Here is a 22,073-nt window from a genome sequence, read left to right on the forward strand (position 1 = left end):
CTCTTCTCGAGTTATTGCCCCATATGGTGAATGGGCTGGCATCATCTCAGGTTCGGTTGCATTGTAAATTAACTGTAGCCTTGAAGCAATCTTTTGGTGGGGGAGATTTCCACAGGTGCCTGTGTCAGAGGTGTTTGAACTAGAGCACCTCTGTCTTAAATAGGGGCTGGGTAAAATAAGGCTGAGACATATGGGGCTGCATTCCCAGAAGGTTAGGTATTCTAAGTCACAGGATGAGTTAGGAGGTCAACACACAATACAGGTCATAAAGACCTTGCTGATAACTCAGGTTTCAGTAAAGAAGCCGGCTAAACTCCACCAAAACCAAAGAGAGTGACTTCTGGTCGTCCTCACAGCTACACTCCCAGCAGTGCCATGACAGTTTACAAATGCCATGGCAATGTCAGGAAGTTACCCTATATGGTCTGAAAAGGGAGGCATGAATAATCCACCACTTGTTTCCCATAAAATCAAGAAATAACCATAAAAATGGGCAACTAGCAGCCCTCGAGGCTGCTCTGCCTATGGAGTAGCCATTCTTTTATTCCTTTACTTTCCTAGTAAACTTACTTTCATTTTATGGACTTGCCTGGAATTCTTTCTTGCGCGAGATCCAAGAACCCTCTCTTGGGGTCTGGATCGGGACCCCTTTCCAGTAACACCTGTAGTGTTTAAGATAATAAGATACACTAACAGTGTGAGGGGGCACCCAGTGGTAAAGTAAACCCAAAGAAAAAAAAGAATGAAACTTTAAAAACGGGTTCTTCAGTTGCACTATCAGGCCTGAAGACAGAGACCATGTCAGGTTTCTGGTGATTTCTGGCACCCAGATAGTCTGGGTACTGAGGAACATGAGATCTTCAGAAAATATCTGTTGAAAACATTCACGTGCAATTTATTTGTTTTTAAAAAGTATCCTGATGACTTCCTTGTCTAAAAACTTGTTCCATCACACAAACTAACCATAAGAGTAGAAGTTTCTTGCTACATGTTACCTACTCCTTAAAATCAAAACAATCTAAGAGGTAAAGAAAACTTTATTTTTCAGATGTAGAAACCAGAATTTTGGGATATTGTGTGAATTTACATGTTTTTAAAATTCCAAAAGAAATGTTCAGAGTTCAAGATAATTCTTAATTGATCAGAATAAGAATGGCTGGAGGGCATATAGAGAGCATTTGGATATTTTCGAATGAGATTCATTAGGACAGGATAGCCTCCTTCTGTCTTCCTTGTCTCTGCACCTAATTTATCTACAACTCTAGGTATTATTTTATGTTCTGCAAAAACACTAGGCTTTTAAAATCTGTCAAAAAAGAAAAAGAAAAATCAACTGCCTTTGTTATGTAAGGTACCCTGAGAATTGAACATAAGCAGTGCTAGGCTGTTAGATGACCTAAGTATAAGATGATGACTATCAGATAGAAAAAAATCAATTGCCTCTTTTACCCCACCCCAGAAAGTGCTCTTTAGGGGATAGATAAGTGCAGGCTGTAAATAGTTTATTACTTGGTAGTTCTTTCTAATGGCAGGCAGCAGGCAGGCTGACAAGGTAACAAGTAGTCACTCATCCAAAGGTCACTTGCTCTGGCCCAGCAGCCTTTTCACTTGGAAATGCAATCTGGGTCTAATGTTGATTCTAAAAGAGAGGTCTTTATACCCACAGCTTCAGGCATCAACTTTCGTAAGATTTTTAAGTTGTGTTTCTTTTAAAAAATAAGCTCAGACTTGTGATATTTGTGCTTTATTGCTAGTGGAAAGAACTGATTACCATGGTTAGCGCAACTGCTTTTATTGAGAAGTAGAAGCCAGGTAGTGGAAAATAAATCTTGTGGCTGTGTGTAGGAAGCCTAAAATAAATTTCATTGCTTCAGTTAGCTTTCAGAAAGAAAAGAGATGGGGATGGGGCTCTGGTTCCTTTGCATTTCTATTGTCCATGCAAGTGGATAGGGAGACAGGGTGGGGTCTAAAGGATGCTGCTGGAGAGAGGGTCACTGGGGACCACTGAGCAAAAGGGAAGGACCTCCAGATGGCTGCAGGCACTCTAGACCAGCTGGAAGCCCTTGTGTGGTAGCAAAAGACTAGTTCTGAGCTACCCTGCAATTGGGCAGAAAGGCTAGAACCCCAAAGAATAAGATTTATATTTACAGTTTTCAAAAAACTCTATCCTTGAGAGTAAACCCAAGCAATTCTAAGGGGATAGAGGAAATAGAACTTACATTAAAGATGTGATTTTCCTCATGAATCAAGGAAGGCATTCTTCTATTTCTGGCTTTAGTAGTAATATTAGCAATGCTGCACACAGCCAGTTAAATTTCAATTATCTGGCATTGATTTAGTTTTGGCTCTTTGGGACCCAATTAGTTAAAACCTGAATAATGCTGATTATTACATATGATAAGTTTTTCCTGGTTATGTCCCCTGTTTAATTTCATACATTATTTATATTTACACATTTTATAATGTCTGCTTAACTATATCTCCCACAACAGTCTTCAGAATCACTCTGAAAATGGAGCTAGACTGACTGCATATTTCATAATTCAGCCCATATTACCTGCAGAGGGAAAATGACTCAGCCCAATATATTTCCATGGCTTATGATTTGCTTCCATGGCTTATGTTTTGAAATCTAACTATTGGCAAATTATTCTGAAAGTTCAGTAATTCCTTTGGGAAGTTTCTTGATTATGTAAATACACTTCAGAGATAGGTTATTCAAACCAGCTTGGATTTGTGTGCTGGCCTTGTAATAACTCCACAATATATTACCCATAATTCTTTCCACTGGACTGCCCCTACTTATGTCACACTGTATGCAGCTTTATCTTGGGGCCATCACCACCAAAATTTCTACTTCTCAGAGGTACAGTATTACAAGCCATTTTGAATCACACCACGCTGAAATCAGAACTTCAGTTTCTATATCTCCCTGAAGAAAATGTGTTCCTTAGTTTTAAGCTGACTAAAATGAGCAAAGGGTCAGTTTGCTTCAAGGAGAAAAATGGAAAATTCATATGCCCTTTCTCTTATATCTGCCTTTTGTCACTTGATTTTCAGGAAGCTTCGAGGGCAAAGGAAAAGCTTTTCTCTAAGCCTTATATAGACTATATATGACCAAAAGAGAAGTATTAAATTGAGTGACAGAGCTAGGAAATCATGAGAATGCCAAAGCAAGATAAAGAAATAGAAGATATGAATGAGATATTAAGGGACATTGGGGGTAGAAAAATCAGGTCCCATATATATCTAATTAAAGTTCCAGAGAAGGAGATGCAATATTTAAATTAAAAATGGCTTAGATTTTCCAAGAGAATCACCTTGTCTATAAAGAAACGTGAGGTATTAAATAAAGGGAACATGCCAATTCCTGAGGAGAGTAGGTGAAATCAATGCACATCTGACAACACTGCACTGAAACTGAGAATATTAAGATCACAGAGAAAATCCTAACAGCTACCAGAGAGGAAAGTCAGATTACAGGCTTAGATAACTCACCTCTGATCATATTCATATCATAAAGAAAATAACCCAAAGATGTTCCTGGAAATGCTGACTCCTCTACTAGTAGTTGAGGTTCACAGCATTGTCTGTATATATGAGGGAAATTTATTTCTATATAATTTTGTACCCTACTATCTCACTGAATTATCTCAGTGTTTACATAGTTTTCCAGTTGATTCTCTTGTGTTTTCCACATAGAGAATTACATCATCTAGAGATGACAGTACTTTTACTTCCCTTTTTCCAATGTTTATTCATTTATCTTCTTTGTCTTTTCTAATTGCATTAACCAGGACTTCCAGAAGAATGTTAAATAGCAGTAGGCATCCTTGTCTTGCTCATTAGCTTATGAGACCATTTCCAGGGTACAATTTTAAATTAACATGACGTCCCTTTAAGGTGAAGATGTGTTCTTTTTCAACATGAAAAAATGTATCTACTAATTCCTATCTTATTTATGGATTGTTTATGAAGAATGGATATGGCCTATTATTAAATACATTTTCAGCATCTCTGAACATGATCATATATTTTTACATTTTGTTTTATTAGTATGATAAATTATTTTAATAGTTTTTTTTCCTGATGTTGAATTATCCCTGTACTTCTAGATAAAATGGCACTTGGTCATAATTTATTATCCTTTTAAAGTGCTGCTGAGTTTTGTTTGTTGATGTTTTATTTAGATCATATCATCATAAAAAAGACTAATCTGCCATTTTTTTCCTCTATTTTTGCTGTCATATTTAGGTTCCAGTATCAATGTTTTCTCATTTTATGAAAATTATTTGGAGGCTTTACTTCTTTTCCTATGTTCTAGAGCAATTTAGGTAACATTGGAACTATCCTTTAGGAGCTAAGTAGGATTCTATTGTGAGAGCATATGGATTTGATAATGGTTTGGGGGTTGTTTTTTGACAACATTTCATATTTCTCCTCTGATAATTCCTGATTATATTTTCAAATCTCTTCCGAGGTCACTTTTGGTAATTAAACTTTTTCCCATAAAGTTAATCATTTATCCAGAGAGTTTACACACACACACACACACACACACACACGCACACGGCTTAAGGCAATCTCAAACTTACAAAAAGTTGCAAATCGATACAAAGAACTTTGGCTTTCCTGAGTTCTTTGAGAGTAACTTGTTGACCTGTTGCACCATCTTCTCCAAATATTAGTGTAATTTTCCTATAAACAAGGAAAGTGTCCCTTATAATCACAATACAAAGATCAAATTCAGGAACATAACACTGATATACTACTACTATCTAATCCTCAAACCCATTTAAGTTTTACCAGTTGTACTGAGAATGTGCTTTACAGCAAAAAGATCTAATTCAGAATCATGTGTTCCATTTAGTTATCACATCCCTTTAGTCTCCTTCAGTGTGGAAGGAGATAGTCTATCAGTGACATTCATAATGTTGGCACTTAAAAACATTATAGGGCAGTTATTTGTGAAATGCTCCTCAGTTTAGGTTTGTTTAATATTTCTTTATGATTAGATGCTGATTAAGTGTCTTTAGCAGGAATATCACAGAAGTTATAACAAAGGTTTTGATTTTATGTAGTTAAATTTATCACTTTTCTTTTAATTGTCTCTGGATTTTGAGTTATTGTTAGAAAGTCTTTCCCACACTGATATTAAAGAGGTATTCACCCCTGCTTTCCTTTGACATTTAAGTTACTATAATTTTACATTTAGTTCTCTGAGGAATCTGGAGTTTATTCTTTGGTGTATTGTGGAATCTAATTTCCTTTTCCCAAATGGCTACTCAGGTACATCTTTGACTCAGTGATTTGAGATGCCATTCTTACCTTATCATACACTGAATTCCTGTATGAACTTGGATCTCTGTCTGGGTTTTCTGTTCGGTTTCACTTGCCTTTCTCTCTCTTCATGCACCAGTACCACACCACCTTAATTATAGAAGCTTTCTAATATGTTTTAGTGCTTCGTAAAAGTAGTCCTCCTTCATGCTTTTCTTTTTTAGTGCTGTTTCTTTTTTTCTTGGCAATTCTTGCATGCTTGTTTTTATATACAAACTTTGGTATCAACTTATCTAACTCCATAGCAAAGCTTGTTAGTATTTTTATTGGGATTGCATTAAATTAATGAATTCATTTAGGGTGCATGTCATGAGCTTTCCTATTCAAGAACAGTGAGTATACTTTTGATTTCTTCAAGTCTATGTTTTGTGTACTTGAGGAGTGTTTTAATGTTTACCTCATATGGGTTTTAGATATTTCTAAATGTTTGCCTCATATGGATTTTAGATATTTCTTGTTAACTTTATTCCTAAATATTTGTTACTATCATAAATGCGGTTTCTTCTCTCTGCTGTAACGTAGAGGACTTTATTTTGAAATGGGACAAACTTGCCTCGCCTCCACAGCTTCCCCACTTTCTTCTTCTATGTAACATGTTATCTACCCCATAAACTATCCCAATACATGAACATCCATTTGTCTATTCTTTCAGCAAGTTGAGAGGCCAGCATGTCCTAGGCACATGGCCACCATGTATGGTTATGTAGCTGGTACACTGCCTGACGTCAAAGCACACCATGCACAGTGTGGGCTATGGCCCTTTAGAGGCCTGGTCAGGAAGCCCAAAGCATCATCTTTGATATCCATATAGAAAGGACATAAAAAGGTCTGTAGAGAGTAATTTGTTATAGAATTACATCTGGAAATATCTGACAAACTTTAGATACTTTGTTCTCTGAGGAGCTTGTATATTACTTACCATAAGCAGTTATCGCTATGCAGTATGATTAGTTGATTATGTGTCCATCTTACCCCATCTGAGTCCCTCTTTGAAAGGAATGAAGTCTCAATTAATTGTTTATGGATTAACAGTTTGTGGCACATAATACTAGGTACTCAATAAATGTTTATTGAATGAATGAATGAATGAATGAATGAATTGTATTAATCATTAAAAGTCCGTACTCTGAATAAAACATGGGTTGCCTCTTCTCGTGGCGTTTTCTATCTCCAGAAAACTCAAAATGGAGAATTTTTTTTCCTCAGAGTAAGAAGAGAATATAGTGTTTTAGACTTACTATATTAAAAGGTACCCTGAAAGTGAGATTTTCCCCTAAAGTAGTACAGAGTGTGACCACTCTTCATGGACTGTTAGATCCTCCCAGAACCTCTCTTTAGTAGATGTTTCAAGATACCAAAACCACTGGATTCCTTATGAGCCCTCGGCATGTTTTCAGATGTCACAGGACGTGGACTTGTCACTATCGAAATTCCTCTAGCTAGGAAATAAGGATTTCTCTCTAGATATATATGTTTTTTGTTTTGTTTTTTTAAAGAAACCCACTATACTGAGCATAACTGCATTCTCTCACTCTAGCTTTGCCCCTTCTAAAACCTTCAGTTGAACTCACAGTGAATTTTGAAGGCTTCAGAAGAATAGAGTGCCTTCAGACATTTTTCTGGCTTTCTTTTCCAGGCAGAGTTGTTCACTTTAATTCTAAGAGTCATTCAATTTGGTAAATCTCTTCACAAATAACAAAAAAAGGTTTCATACCTTTTAGAAGCACAAAGCACTTTTCTTCCAAGAGTCCTCAGGTAGTAGGCAAACAGTAGCAATATTCTTAGAAATGATTGTGAGGAAGTAAATGCTACTGTTACATCTCTTCCCTCTCAGAGAAAATGAGACATCAGAAGGTAAAGCAAAAAATGTCATAGGTAAAGGAAAGCTCCATGGAATGATCTAATGAAATCTAATCTCTCAAGTAAGTGCCATCGGCCTTGCAGAAGCAATATCCTAAAGGTCATTCATCTTCTGATAGGCTTACATTTTCACAGTGTGGGGTTGGGAAATGTGAGGGAGAGGGGATTGTGTGATGGCTAAGACCAACTCATTCTTGAAGAGTGAAGCAGGTGGCAGATTTTTAGCTCTCTTAGTTGGTAGAGAAAGCCATTGCTTCTCACGAAGCACAAGGAAAGGATATTACCATGGCAACTCTTGAGAGGGAAAGAGGGGACAGTATTCTACTTTTGTGCTTTGAGAAAATGCACTTGAACTGATGAGATGGGCAACTCCTACATAAAAACAGCAGGAGACTTGCATTGGTGGCTACAGCCAGGCTGAAGACAACTAAAAAGTGGCCCCTGTGTCACTTTTGGCTCTAAAAAGTATAGATTCTTGCCTTTTTGTCCTATTTTGAAAAAGATTTTTAAGAAATGTCCTTGCCAAAGTTTGTGGGGATGAACCTTCATGTTCGTAGTTTGGAAGATAATTATTATATTTCAGCTCTCTTGAATCAATTTTATCTCTATTCATATGATAAGAACAATTAAATCATGACAATTATCTCCAAATATTAGGGACTAGCTTTTCTATTATTTCAGAAAAAGAAGTCAACAAGTTAACAGGTGATCCTAACACAAACAACATGTGTTTAGGTATACAATTATTTCCATAATACTGTTTGAAACAAATATATATTTTTAGTTCAGAATGCACAGTGTTAAGATGAACAAAGATTATTTTCAGTTTAAGATATTTTAAAAACTGTCTGTGTTTCAAAATGTAAAAACTAAAACTTTCTTCAGATCTAGGCCATTATACTAATTCTTGAAAAACACACTTCATGAGACTCATTTAATTCCAAGAGAGATCTGCACAGTCTATGATCACTGGAGGTTTAAATACATGTAGAGTTGTTGTTTTTTAATTGCCTGCAAATTTAAATTAAGCCTTGATCCTGAGATTAAAGATTATCATAGCCTTAATACTAAAATCAGTATTTTTAATGTTGTTTTTATTGATACCTTTTTCTTAGCTGAAAAAATAATTCACCCAGTTGTCTTTTAAATTATTGCAGTCATTCTTTTGACTTTGAACTTATGGTATCAGTGGGTGGTGGATCACAGAAAAAACTACCATTTTCTCTGCTGAGATCAATTTTTAAAAACTGCATAACAATAATATGAATGAGTCTACTTTAATATAAATACAAGTAACACAATCTTAAAATAAACTTCATAAGGGATCAATAACTACCCACTTATAATTTGAAAATAAGCAGAATATGCAAGACAACCAAAGAAATTCTAGATTCAAAACCCTTGTTATAACTATTGATTAGCAAAAATTGAACAGGGTATCTATAGCTAAATTCATGTGATTATGGTAAACAACTCTGATATTACATTGTTTCTGTTCACCACTACATAGTCAATATTCTTGGTTGTGAAAAAACAGCTAAACCACCTTTGCTAACTTTAGAAATTCAACTTGTGACTTAAGTTCAATTCATGGCACAGCCAGCACCTCTATGATCAACAGCAGAAAACACACATGTTCTCTGGTAATAAATATTAGCAAAGGGTGTGCATATTTCTGTTCTTCAGATGACTGTGTCAGTTTAATCTAATTTTAGTTCAAAGATTTATTCATCTCTGGTTCTGCATCAGAGACAAAAATTACTTCATTTGATTAATCGTGAGGACTGGGAAGAAGTCTTCCATATATCTTAATATTCAATTCTAATGCATTCATTAGAAAGAAGCAATTCCATAACCTCAAGTAAATTGTCTCAAATTGGAATGGTCAAAACAAAAATGTTAATACACAAATAGAATTTAGTGTGTTACATAAGCATGCGCAATCATCTAAAATTAAAACTAATCACTTTGTACCAGAAGCGGTAATAAAAGCCAAAGTTCCACCTCATTGTTCTCCAGTGAAGTATGAATAATTCATGATTCAGGTAAGCTTTCCATCTCCCTTGCGTCTTCCAGAAGATTTTACCAATTTCATTATTCAAATTGTATCTCTTTAGAGCACTTTCACCATGCTAGAACTGAAATGATGCTAGACATCAAACCCTCTGATATTATTTGTAGATCTGTCACTCATGTAAAGCAGAGTATGACCAGGTCTTATGGTTCCCAGTCTTCCTGAATCTGGCCTGCTTCTTTTCCATACTCCTTAAAACTCTCCCTGAATTCAAATCTTTCCTTCCTTCCTTTCTTCCTTTTCTTTTCTCCTTTCCTTCCTTCCGTTCCTTCCCTTTCTTCCCTTCCTTCCCTTCCTTTCTCTCTTTCTCTCTTTCTCTCTCTCTCTCTCTGTCTTTCTTTCCTTTCTTTCGAAACAGGGTCTTACTCTGTTGCCAAGGCTGGAGTGCAGTGGCATGATCACTGCTCACTGCAGCCTCAATCTCCTGGGCTCAAGCAATCCTCCCATCTCAGCCTCCTGAGTAGCTGGGACTACAGGAGTGTGCCACTATGCCTGGCTAATATATATATATGTGTGTGTGTGTGTGTGTGTGTAAACGCATGCTCATATGCATGTGGTGTTTTTATTTGTTTTGTAGAGACAGAGTTTTGCCATGTTGCCCAGGCTGGTCTCGAACTCCTGAGCTCAAGCGATCTGCCCTCCTTGGTTTCCCGTCATGACTACTTCTCTTTTATAGTCAAATGTTCCTCTGTCTCCCTCTTACAAGGAGGCTGCACACAGCCTCAAATATTTTCTCATTCAGAAGTATCTGTTTCCCTCTATTCTTCCCAGAAAGTTGCTCTATGGGGAAATAAAAATTATTCTCTTTTTTATAGCTGAAAACTCTTCTTTTAATAGCATTTTAATAGTGTTTTTTAACTTCATAATAAACACCCATATCTGTAGTGTCACTGGTTTCATCCATCACATATATTTATTCAGCAAATATCTATTGAACTCCCACTGTGGGTGATGTGCTAACGATAGAAGACTCTAACTCTGCCTTCAAGGAGGTGACAGATGAAGTGAACCAAATATTAACATACTGGTGTTGACAGCTACTATTCCACACAGACAGGAGATGTGGAGAAAGTTTCCCAGAAAGGGAGAACTTTCACTTGTTCTTGAAGGATGAGTAGGCGTATGCAGGTGATTGCGGAGGAAGGAGAATGAGAAAAAGAATTCTAGGAGGAGGAGATGAACATCTAGGAAGGTGGAGAGTTGTGAAAAGGCACAAAGATTTTAGCACAGGGCTTACACTCTCCAGTGTCTCCAGGCACCAGGCAGACAGTGTGGATGAGAGAATGCAGCTGAATGCAGGGCAGTAGGAACTGATGGGTACTAAGCCAAATGTAGGCCACTTTGAAGGCATGGGCCTTCAAGTTTGGGAAAGAAGTTTGGGAAAGAAGATGAGTTCATTTTTTGACAGGTTGAATTTGTAGTTCTTATAGTTCTCAAAAGAAGCCAGAATGTGGATTTTGATATTGTACCTTAAAATTTTTCATTGTTAGCAAGTATTTTTTTTTTAATTACCACTCTTTAGACAAAGTAAAACATGTCTTCTGTGGCAGGCTGAATAATGGTCCGGGAAGATATCCAGGTCTTAATTTCTGGAACCTGTGAATATGTTATCTTAAGTGACAAAAGGGATTCTGTAAATATGATTAAGGAGAAGAATCTTGAGATGGGGTGATAATCTTGGATTATCTGAGAGGGTACCAAATCTAACAACACTTCAAGTGTCCTTAGAAGAGGGAGGCAAAGGAAGATTTGACTATAAAAGAGAAGTAGACGTGACATGGAGGCAAGAGATGGGGATTATGCGAAGAAGGGTTCACACGCCAAAGAATGCAGGCAGTCTCTGTAAACTAGAAAAACAAAAAACAAAAAACAAAAAACTTTCCCCTGATTCTCTAGAAGAAAACAACCCTTCTAATAACACCTTGAGCTTAGCGTGGTGAAACTGATTTTGAACTTGTGTGGCCTTCAGAACTATAAAAGGATAAATCTGTGTTTTTTCAAGACAACAAATTTGTCATAATTTGTTATAGCAGCCATAAAAATGTAATACATTTTCTGACCTGATTCATCTCTTGGGTTTTTAGTTTGTAACCTTTGCTTTAAGGCCACAGTTAGAGTTGTGTTTGTGTTTGTGTGCCTACATGGAGAATGGCTAGAATTAGACTAGAGAAGTGAGCCTAGTCTAGACTCCTGGTGTTATTCCTGTTACCCTATTTTGTAAAAAACATTTATTTACATGTCATTCTCCTCTGTTAGACTATGAGTTTCTTTGGGACAGGAACTGTCTTATTCTCTTTGCATCTTAATTGCCTAGCAGAGTGCTCGGCACATGTTCTTTGCTTAACAAATGAATGAAATGCAAGATTTAAAGGGAATCTGGAGCCAAACCACCAAATGCTTGTTATTGCCATATCAAGGAATTTGAATTTTATCCTGAAGGAGATGGGGAACAAATGAAATGTTTTAAGTATAATGGGAAAATGAGCAGCTTTGCTTTCTAGAAACTGACAATAACTTAGATAATAGTTTAGAAAAGCACAAATGAAACCAGTAGATTGGCTAGAAAGCTGTTGTAATACAGGAATCCTATGAACTAAGACCAGGTTAGTGACGGTGAGGACACAAAGATGACTGATCAGATAACGGAGTTTAAAATGACAAGATTTAGAGACTCCAAAATTGGGAGAGCAGGCAAAGGAAAAGTCCTGGATGATTCTCAGATTTATGGTTGTCAAAGTAGGATGGAATAAAAGGAAATTTGGGAAAGAAGATGAGTTCATTTTTTGACAGGTTGAATTTGTAGTTCTTGTGGGATACCAAAATGGAGGTGTTCCACTGATTACATTTTCTTTGGCTTAGCAGAGAAGTGTGGGGTAGAGATAGAGATTTTGTCAACCATCATTGTAGTCAAAGCCATGGATTTTGATAATATCACACATAGAAAGTACATAGATTGAGAAGAGAAAAGAAGAGGAAGTAGAGGAGAGGAGGAGAGAGGAGGGGGAAGGGAAGGGAAGGTTAGGAAGAGAATGGGAGGGGGAAGAGGAAAGGTGAGCCTCAAGGACTAGTGGAATTTATAAAGAGAATAAAGACGAGGAGCTCCTAAAGTAAACACAGAACAAATACAGAGAAAGAAAGAAAAGTCAAGAGAAGGGCATATCACAGAAACCAGAGACACAAAAAAAATACCAAAAGCAGGGGCACAGTAATCAGTGTCAAACACTGGAGAATAGTTGAGATAACAAAGATTGAAATTTGTCCAAGAAATTTGGCAATTACGAAGATATAAGTACTCTTACCAAGACAAGTTTCAGTAACGAGGCAAGGTATGTAAGGGTCAAGCAGAAATCACATTACAATTGACTGAGCAATTAATTCAAGGTGGAAATTTGAAAACAATGAGCAGAGGTGGAGAAATTAGCTCTGGACATAGATTGTAAAATGGAACTGGAAGTTATCTTGGGGGAAACTGAACAGGTTCCTGCCTGATTAATTCTATTTTGTCTGTTAAGTGGGAGTTGAAATTCTTTCTTGAGAGTAATGGTGGGTTAGAAGACATGAGGAGAGTAGTGAAGGCTTGGAATAGACACCAAAGTGAGATGATGGAGAAAGTGAGCTGACTAGGAGAATAAGGATAAATTACAGTTAGTGTGAAAGACCAGCACACGTTGCAGGCCATGAATCTGTGGAGGTTCCATATCAACCCAGTTGTATGATTTTTCTCCATGGCTTATATGGTAAGCTGGTACAGTGAAAACAAGAGGCCAAAAGAGTTGAGGGTATTTATGTGTCATGGATCTCTGCCAGAAAGAAGGAAGTAAAGCCAGGACAAGACTGATGGCCTAAGAGATGATGATGGGATTAAGGGTCAGGGTGCTAGGATATAGGCAGAAGAGAACCAAAATGATAGGATGCTCTAGTCATATAACAACATGTAGAGGTCTAATATTTCAGAGTTGCAATCAATCTGGTTCAAGGAACAGTTTTGAAGTAGGTGACTAAATGGGAGTAGGCAAAAGTCCTTAGAGCCAAGGAGAGTAGAAATCCTAAGGCAAGTGTGATGCTAAAACAGTATGCGTAGATATTGAGGTAACCCAGAAGGACTTCAGGTGGAGAAGAAGGCAACAATTTAATGAATTTTTGTACAGCCCCACTTGTACCAGGTACTGCATTAAGAGATGAGACAGACTCAATACGAACCATTGAGTTCAACTCTGATCACAGAGTTGATCAGAGAAAACTGGTAAATAAACATATCCCATTTAGTACATGGTAGATAGTAATTGATGTGAAATACCCAACTATAGCTGGCATACAAAGGAGAAAGTATAGTCAACAACTTGACAATTTCAGATATTTCACATTGGGGAAATTAATTAGGAAGTAGATAGATGGATTTAGAACAGCCAGTCCCTATGATATGCAAGTGAGGGATGCAGGCACCAGAAGTGTACAGGAAGAAAATGACATCCTCCCTCCAGCATCTCTGGCTACACTAAATCCAGGCTGTCTCCACTTAAACCATTAAGCACAACATCACCAGTCCTACTGGCCGTAAATGTCACTTTCAACACATCACTTTCCTTATCAAATCCTCCCATTTTTTTTTTCCAGTTCCTACACCATTATGCCTAAACTCCTACATCATAAAGAGATAAATGTTGCGTAGGCTGTTTTACTTGTGCCATATTCCCTGTCCAACAATACTTCCCACCACTTATCTATCATGTACTCCTACAATATGTCATCTGCTTCCCTTCTCCTTGACTCATAAACAATTATGCTCATTCCCACATTTTCTCCATGTAGTCTCCTCACTTGTAATATTTCTCCCAAAGTTCTCTTCCAAATGAAGTCATCCTTCATGGTCTGGCTGAAGTTCCATGGCTCCCATGGAATCTTTCCTTGAGTATCTCTGAATCACTTTATTGGATATCACTATCTTTAGAACTGTGCTATCTCCTGGTATTCTCTAATGGTTCACTTGTGTTAGACTTGTTTTCTCAAATAAGGTCTCCTCAGAGACAGACAGAGACGTTTTATATCCCTAGATTCTGACAGTGATTTTTATTAAGTTGAGCACACAGTAGATACTTGAGAGACAAATTAATATGATAGAAAGTATGTGAGTCAGGAGATCATTTTTTAAATTCAAGCTTTGCCTTTCAGGCTGAATTCTCTTTATTTGGGACTTGAAGACCCTGGATGCATATCACTCAGACAACTTTTACCTCCTGAAACCTGATTCTACTAGATTCTAATTATTTTAGTTATTTGCCCAGAAGCCATGATAGTGAAAATAATGCACATCATATTGATTTGATTCTAAAATTCTATCACATCCCATGCAGTGTATTTAATAGATGAAAAACTATATATTCAATGTCTCTTTAATTATATGAGTTAAGCTCAGTGAAAGGTCTTATGTAGATATGCAATAAATATTTGTTAAATTCATTCATTCATTCACTCATTAAGCAAATATTTAATGAGCGCCTATTATGAGTCAGGCAGAGTTTAGACTCTGTAGGACACCATAATAAACACGACAAACAAGCTATTTGCTCTCTTGGAGTTTATATTCTAGTGAAAGCAGACAGATAATAAATAAATGTATAATATAATGTCAGGTGTCAGTAAGTGGTATGAAGAAAAACAAAGCATGGAAAAAGTATAGAGAGTCATCAGGGTGGTTTTAGCTAGGACAGTCTTCCTTATTTCAATTTCATACAGTGAAGATATGGATATTCTTGTGGACCTGGGCATAGACAAGTGCAGATAAAAACATATAAATAGGTATAGATATGCAGGTAAATATAGATATAAACAGTCTAGATATAGCATTAATTATATTCCATGTACTGAGCTAAGGTGCGTCATAGTCACTAATTTGTCTTATCTTTTCAACAATATTTTGAGATGGGTATTACTTCATGTTACCAATGAAAAACCTCAGGTTTAGAGGCTTTAAATAACTTGCCCAAAGTTACTTAGCTATAAAGTGTCAGTAGTTGGAACCACACTGCATTTGCCTGTTATCTGCATAAGCAAACATATTAGGTTGATTTTCTTGGCCAAAAATATTCAAAATTAGAATAGGAAGGTAAATTGTTATGTGTTCTGATTATGAGAAAGGAAATCTATCTTCATTTTTAAATATGTCTTAAAAGAAAGCCATATCCAACATCATACTGAGTGGGCAAAAGCTGGAAGCATTCCCTCTAACAATTGGAACAAGACAAGGATGTTCCCTCACCACTCCTATTCAACATAGTACTGAAAGTCCTAGCCAGAGCAATCAGGCAACAGAAAGCAATAAAAGGAAGGAAATGAGGAAGTCAAATTATTTCTCTTCACTGATGATACGATTCTACACCTAGCAAACCCTAAAGGCTCCTAAACCAGATAAATGACTTCAGCAAAGTCTCAGGATACAAAATCAAAGTACAAAAATCCATAGGATTCCTATATACTAACAGCATACAAGCTGAGAACCAAATCAAGAATGCAATCTCATTTACAATAGCCACAAAAAATAAAATATTTATAAATACATCTAACCAGGGAGGTGAAAGATTCCTACATGGAGAACAACAAAACACTGTTGAAAGAAATCATAGACAACACAAAGAAACGGGAAAATATCCCAAGCTCATGGATTGGAAGAGTCAATATTGTTAAACTGTCCATACTGCCCAAGGCAATCTACAGATTCAACTGTATTCCTATCAAATTATCAATGTCATTTTTCACAGAATTAGGAAAAAAACTATTCTAAAGTTCATATGGAACAAAAAAGAGCCCAAATAGCCAAAGCAATCTTAAGCAAAAAGAACAAATCTGGAGGCATAACATTACCCAATTTCAAACTATACTATAAGGCTACAATAACCAAAACAGCATGATATTGGTACCATAGGTACCCAATAGGTACATAGACCAATGGGACAGAATAGAGAATCCAGAAATTCAGCTGTACACCTACAAAAACTGATCTTCAGAAAAGTCAACAAAAATAAGCAATAGAGAAAAGGCTTTCTTTCAGTAAATGGTACTGCAAACCATATGCAGAAGAACTGGACTCCGATTTCTGACCATATGCAAAAATCAACTCAAGATGAATTAAAGACTTAAATGTAAAACCTCAAACTATAAAAATCCTAAAACAAAGCTTAAGCAACACCATTATGGACATCAGTCTTGGGAAACAATTTATGACTAAATCCTTGCATTAGGCCATTCTTGCATTGCTATAAATAAATAACTGAGATCGGGTAATTTATAAGAAAATATATATAATTGGCTTGGCTGACAGTTTTGCAGGCTTTACAGGAAGCACAGTGCTGGCATCTGCTTGGCTTCTAGCGAGGCCACAGGAAGCTTACAATCATGGTGGAAGGCAAAGTGGGAGCAGGCACATCACATGGTAAAAGCAGGAGAGAGAGAGAGTAGGGAGAAGGTGCCACACACTTTTAAATGACCAGGTCTTGCAAGAACTCATGATCACAAAGACAGCAGCAAGCTATGAGGGATCCACCCCCATAATCCGAAACCTCCTACCAGATCTCAACTCCAGGATTGGGGATTGCAATTCAACATGAGATTTGAGCAGGGACAAATATCCAAACTACATCATCCAGCATCTGTCCCCTCCCAAATCTCATGTCCTTCTCACACTGCAAAATACAATCATGCCTTCCCAACAGTTCCTTGAAGTCTTAGCTTATCCCAGCATTAACTGAAAAGTCCAAAGTCTCATCTGACACAAGCCAAATCCCTTCTGCCTGCGAGCCGTAAAATCAAAAACTAGTTTCCAAAGATACAGTGAAGGTATGGACATAGGGTAAACATTCCTCTTTGAAAATGAGACATCAGCCAAAACACTGGAGCTATAGGGCCCATGCAAGCTCAAAACTCAGCAGGGCAGTCATTAAATCTTAAAGCTCCAAAATAATTCCCTTTGACTCCTTGTCCCACATCCAGGGGACACTGGCGCAAGGGGTGGGCTCCTAAGGCCTTAGGCAGCTGTGCCCCTGTGGCTTTGTAGAGTGCAGCCACCAAACCTGCTCTCACAGGCTGGAGTTGAGGGCCTGCAGCTTTTCCAGGCACAGGGTGCAGGATGCTGGTGGATCTACCATTCTGGAATCTGGAGAATTGTGGCACCCTTCTCACAGCTCCGGGGGCTCTATGTGGGGGCTCCAACTCCACATTTCCCCTTGGCACTGCCCTAGTAGAGGTTCCCTGTGAGGGCTCTGCCCCTGTATCATGTTTCTGCCAGGGCACCCAGGTTTTCTCATAAATCCTCTGAAATCTAGGCAGAGGCTGCCAAGCCTTATTCATTCTTGCATTCTGTGCACCTGCAGGCTTAACAGCACATGGAAGTCACCAAGGCTTATGGGTTATGCTGTCCAGAGCAGCAGCCTGAGCACTATCTGGGCCCCTTTGAGCTGAGGCTCAAGCTGTAGTGGTCACGACTCAGAAAGGAGTGTCTTAAGGCTGTGTAGGGCAGTGGGGTATTGGACCTGGCCCATGAAACCATTCAGTCCTCCTAGACTCCAGGGCCTGTGAGGTTAGCGGCATACTGAGAGATTTCTGAAATGCCATTGAGGCCTTTTCCCCATGTTTTCGCTATTAGCACTTAGCTTTTTTTTAGTTATGCAAATCTCTCTAGAAAGTGGTTGCTCCACAGCCTGCTTAAATTCCTTTCCCAATAAAGCTTTTTCTTTCCTTGCCACATGGCTATGCTGCAAATTTTCCAAACTTTTACATTCATCTTCCCCTTTAAATATGAGTTCCAACTTATTTCTTTGCTACTACATCTGAGTATAGGTTGTTAGAAGCAGTCAAGCCATATCTTGAATGCTTTGCTCCTTAGAAATTTCTTCTGTCAGATACCCTAGGTAATCATGCTCAAGTTCAAACTTCCACAGATCTCTAGGGCATGAATACAATACAGCCACTTTCTTTGCTAAGGCATAACAAGGGTGACCTTTCAGTTCCCAATAAGTTCCCAAGAAATTCCAGTTCCCAATAAGTTCCTCATTTCCATCTGAGACCTTGGCAGCCTGCATATCACTGTGTATCACTGTCAGCATTTTGGTCATAATCATTTAACCAGTCGCTAAGAAGTTCTAAACTTTCTCTCATCTTCCTGACTTCTTCTGAGCCTTCCAAACTCTTCCAATCTCTGCATGTTACCAAGTTCTAAAGTTGGTTCCACATTTTCAGGTGTCTTTATAGCAATGCTCTACACCTGGTACCAATTTTCTATATTAGGCCATTCTTGCACTTCTCTAAAGAAATACCTGAGACTGAATTATTTATAAGAAAAGATATTTAATTGGCTTACGGTTCTGCAGGCTGTTCAGGAAAGCATAGTGGCATCTGCTTCTGGGGAGGCCTCAGGAGTCATCCAATCATGGCAGAAGGCAAAGAGCGTGCAGGCACATCACATGGCAAGAAGGGAGCAATAGAGACAGTTGGGGGGTGTTCACACACCAAACAACCAGATCTCTCAAGAATTCATTCATTATCACATGGATAGCACCAAGGGGATGGTGTTAAATCACTCATAAGAAATCCACCCCCATGAATCAATCCCTCCCACCAAGCCCCATCTTTAGTACTGGATATTACAATTAAACATGAGATTTGGGCAGGGATAAACATACAAACTCTATCAGTTCTCAAAAGCAATTTCAACAAAAACAAAAACTGGCAAGTGGGATATAATTAACTAAAGAGCTTCCACACAGGAAAAGAAAGTATCAACAGAGTAAACAGACACCTACAAAATGAGAGACAATATTCACAAACTATGCATCTAACAAAGGATTAATATCCAGAAGGTATTGGGAACTTAAACAAATCAACAACCAAAAAAACAAATAATCCTATTAAAAGGTGGGCAAAGAACATCAATGGTTCTCAGAAGAAGACATATAAATGGCCAACAAGCATATGAAAAAATGTTCAACATTACTAATGGTCAGAGAAAGGCAAATCAAAATCACAATGGCATACCAACAGCAGAATAGCTACTAATAAAGTCAAAAATAATAGATGTTAGCAAGTCTGCAGAGAAAAGGGAACATTTACACACAGTTCAGCCCCTGCAGAAAGTAAAGTGATTTCTCAGAGAACTAAAACAGAACTACCATTTGACCCAGTAATCCTATTACTGAGTATATTCCCAATAGAAAATAAATTGTTCTACCAAAAAGATACCTGCACTTGTATGTTTATCACAGCATTATTCACAATAGCAACAACAGGAAACCTATGTGCCCATCACTGGTAGAATGGGTAAAGAAAACTGTGGTACATATACACAATGGAATACTACACATTCACATAACAGAACAAAATTATGTCCTTTGCCACAACATGGATGCAGCTGGAGGCCATTATCCTAAGCAAATGAACAGAAACAATAAACCAAATATCATATGTTCTCTCTTATAAGTGGGAGCTAAACCCTGGGTACACATGCATATAAAGATGGGAACAACAGACACTGAGGTCTCCAAAAGGAGGGATGGAGGGAATGGGACAAGGGCTGAAAAACTCTTTATTGAATACTACTATGTTTACTATATGGGTGACAGGATCAATAGAAGCCCAAACCTCAGCATCATGCAACATATCCTTGTAACGAATCAGCTCATGTATCCCCTGCTTCTAGGATTAAAATTAAAAGAAAAAGTCTTAAAAGATCAGAGACCCTTTGTGTATTCAAGAATTGTGATGGAATATAATACAGCCATAAAAACCAATAAAACCAAATATGAAAAGAACTATCTCCATGATATATTATTATGTGAAAAAGCAAAGTATAAAATTGTTACATGTCATACTGTTCTTTGTGTTTAAAAGTGGATGTATTTTTTATATTCTTGCATATGCATAGGATATATCTAGAAGACTACAAAAAATGCTGGTAAGAGTGGTTGTTCTAGAGATGAATAAAAGGGAGGCTTACTTTTCAGATGCATACTTTTCATAATTCTTGAAACTTTTCCTATGTGTACGTATTGCTTATTAAAAATAAATCTAAAATTAAAAATATAAAATTGGAATAATTAATGTCAGTGAGACACCCAAATTGTTGATAGAATAATCTTGTGCAAATAGATCCTTTTCTTAACAAGTCATACAAATTTTCAATGAGAGAGCATTCGTTAATGTGTGGCTACACTGAAAATTGATGTTCCTATAAGCTTGGCCTTCTTCAGTAATTGTGGAACAATAATCCTGTTATAAACAAAAGATTAATGGACAAGTGGATGATACCTGAAGAGTTGGAAGTGAGCATACAATCTGAGCACTACGGTTAATGTATATGCAGTAATTCTCCAGAAGACATCGAAAAAATGATAGGATCCCAAAAGTTGCTTCTAAGTAGTAACATAATAGAATAAAAATTTGATATTTTAAAAAGAATTTGAACTTTCCTACCATATAGCATGTTCCCTTGAAAGTTTCAAATCTCCACTGAGAATCTATAAGGTAACATATTATTCACAAAAAGTGGTGGGAAATAAATGAGAAAATACTAGAAATCTCTTTATATAAAGTTATAAGAATGCCAAATGCAAGTATGATCCTTTTATTTAATGTATTTTAAAGAAGAAACACAGTTTATACTAATCATTTGCCCTTATGAGTCATAAAATGTAAGTTTTTAGATGAAACAGGTATGTCATCTAAAAAAGTTTTACCTGATTCAAATTCATACCTCTCATTAACAGAAAGTAGAAAGCAGAGTACAACCTCTGTGTAGTCCCCTGGAAATCAGACCTGTTATTAGCCATCCTTGGATATCACCACTTGCTGTTCAATAAAATTGCAGCTGAGAAAGCATTTATCTGGCAATAGAAAGCTTTTTATATATTAAATGTGTCAGCTTTGTGTAGTTAGTAATATCTGCACTTAACTTTCCTTTACAAAAAGCTTTGTGGAAAGATGTGGGAGTAAAGGTAACTAAACTAGAACAGGTTGATATTCTGTGTCATTTTGTAGGCTAGTTTGGCTCCAAGAAGAGAAAGGTGCAGGGTTAACATGAAATTGAATATAGCATGATCTTTAATTTCTGAGACATTTACAAATAAGTAACTGGTTTGATATTCACCAGTTCTGCATCCATGGAAATGTGAGCTCTTCACTTTGAAACTTCACTCACAGTGATGAGGCTACATTCAGTTTTCCAACTTCCTGATGAAGCAGGTGGATTATTTATATGTCTGACTGCACTGAATAGTATACCCATTTATAGCAGAAATTTTCTCAACATAAAACGAATCTACTTGGCCTGAAATGAGGCTCTGTCACCCTTACCATTATTAGCATCCTGACCAAACAACCCACATACCTTTGAATCTTTTCTCTCTCTCTCTCTCTTTTTTTTTTTTTTTGAGACGCAGCCTCACTCTATCACCCAGGCTGGAGTGCAGTGGCGCGATCTCGGCTCACTGCAACCTCCATCTCCCAGGTTCAAGTGATTCTCCTGCCTCAGCCTCCTGAGTAGCTGGGATTACAGGCACATACCACCATGCCTGGCTAATTTTTGTGTTTTTAGTAGAGACGGGGTTTCACCATGTTGGTCAGGCTGGTCTTGAACTCCTGACCACGTGATCTGCCTGCCTCGGCCTCCCAAAGTGCTGGGATTACAGGTGTGAGCCACCGTGCCTGGCCTACCTTTGACTCTTTTACTGCATTCTATGAATTAGTAAGTGAGGACTCTCATGGTTTAGTCAATTAATGATATACATTTTACGTTCAGAAAGGATTATTTTGTCAG

General features: G+C 37.4%; 1 protein-coding gene across 3 annotated transcripts in view; it reads right to left on the reverse strand.

Annotated features, from left to right (window-relative positions):
* FER (FER tyrosine kinase) overlaps window positions 1-22,073 on the reverse strand; it is a 725,379-nt gene that overhangs the window by 665,552 nt on the left and 37,754 nt on the right. For 2 of the 3 annotated variants that reach the window (XM_050794609.1, XM_050794616.1), the window contains exon 4: window positions 18,624-20,326. The exons of the other annotated variant lie outside the window; for it this stretch is intronic. The gene's annotated coding sequence lies outside the window, so the exon portion shown is untranslated. The remainder of the gene's footprint in view (window positions 1-18,623; window positions 20,327-22,073) is intronic. 3 annotated transcript variants of the gene reach the window in all.

This window comes from Macaca thibetana, chromosome 6, assembly GCF_024542745.1.
Source record: "Macaca thibetana thibetana isolate TM-01 chromosome 6, ASM2454274v1, whole genome shotgun sequence".
NCBI lineage: Eukaryota > Metazoa > Chordata > Mammalia > Primates > Cercopithecidae > Macaca > Macaca thibetana.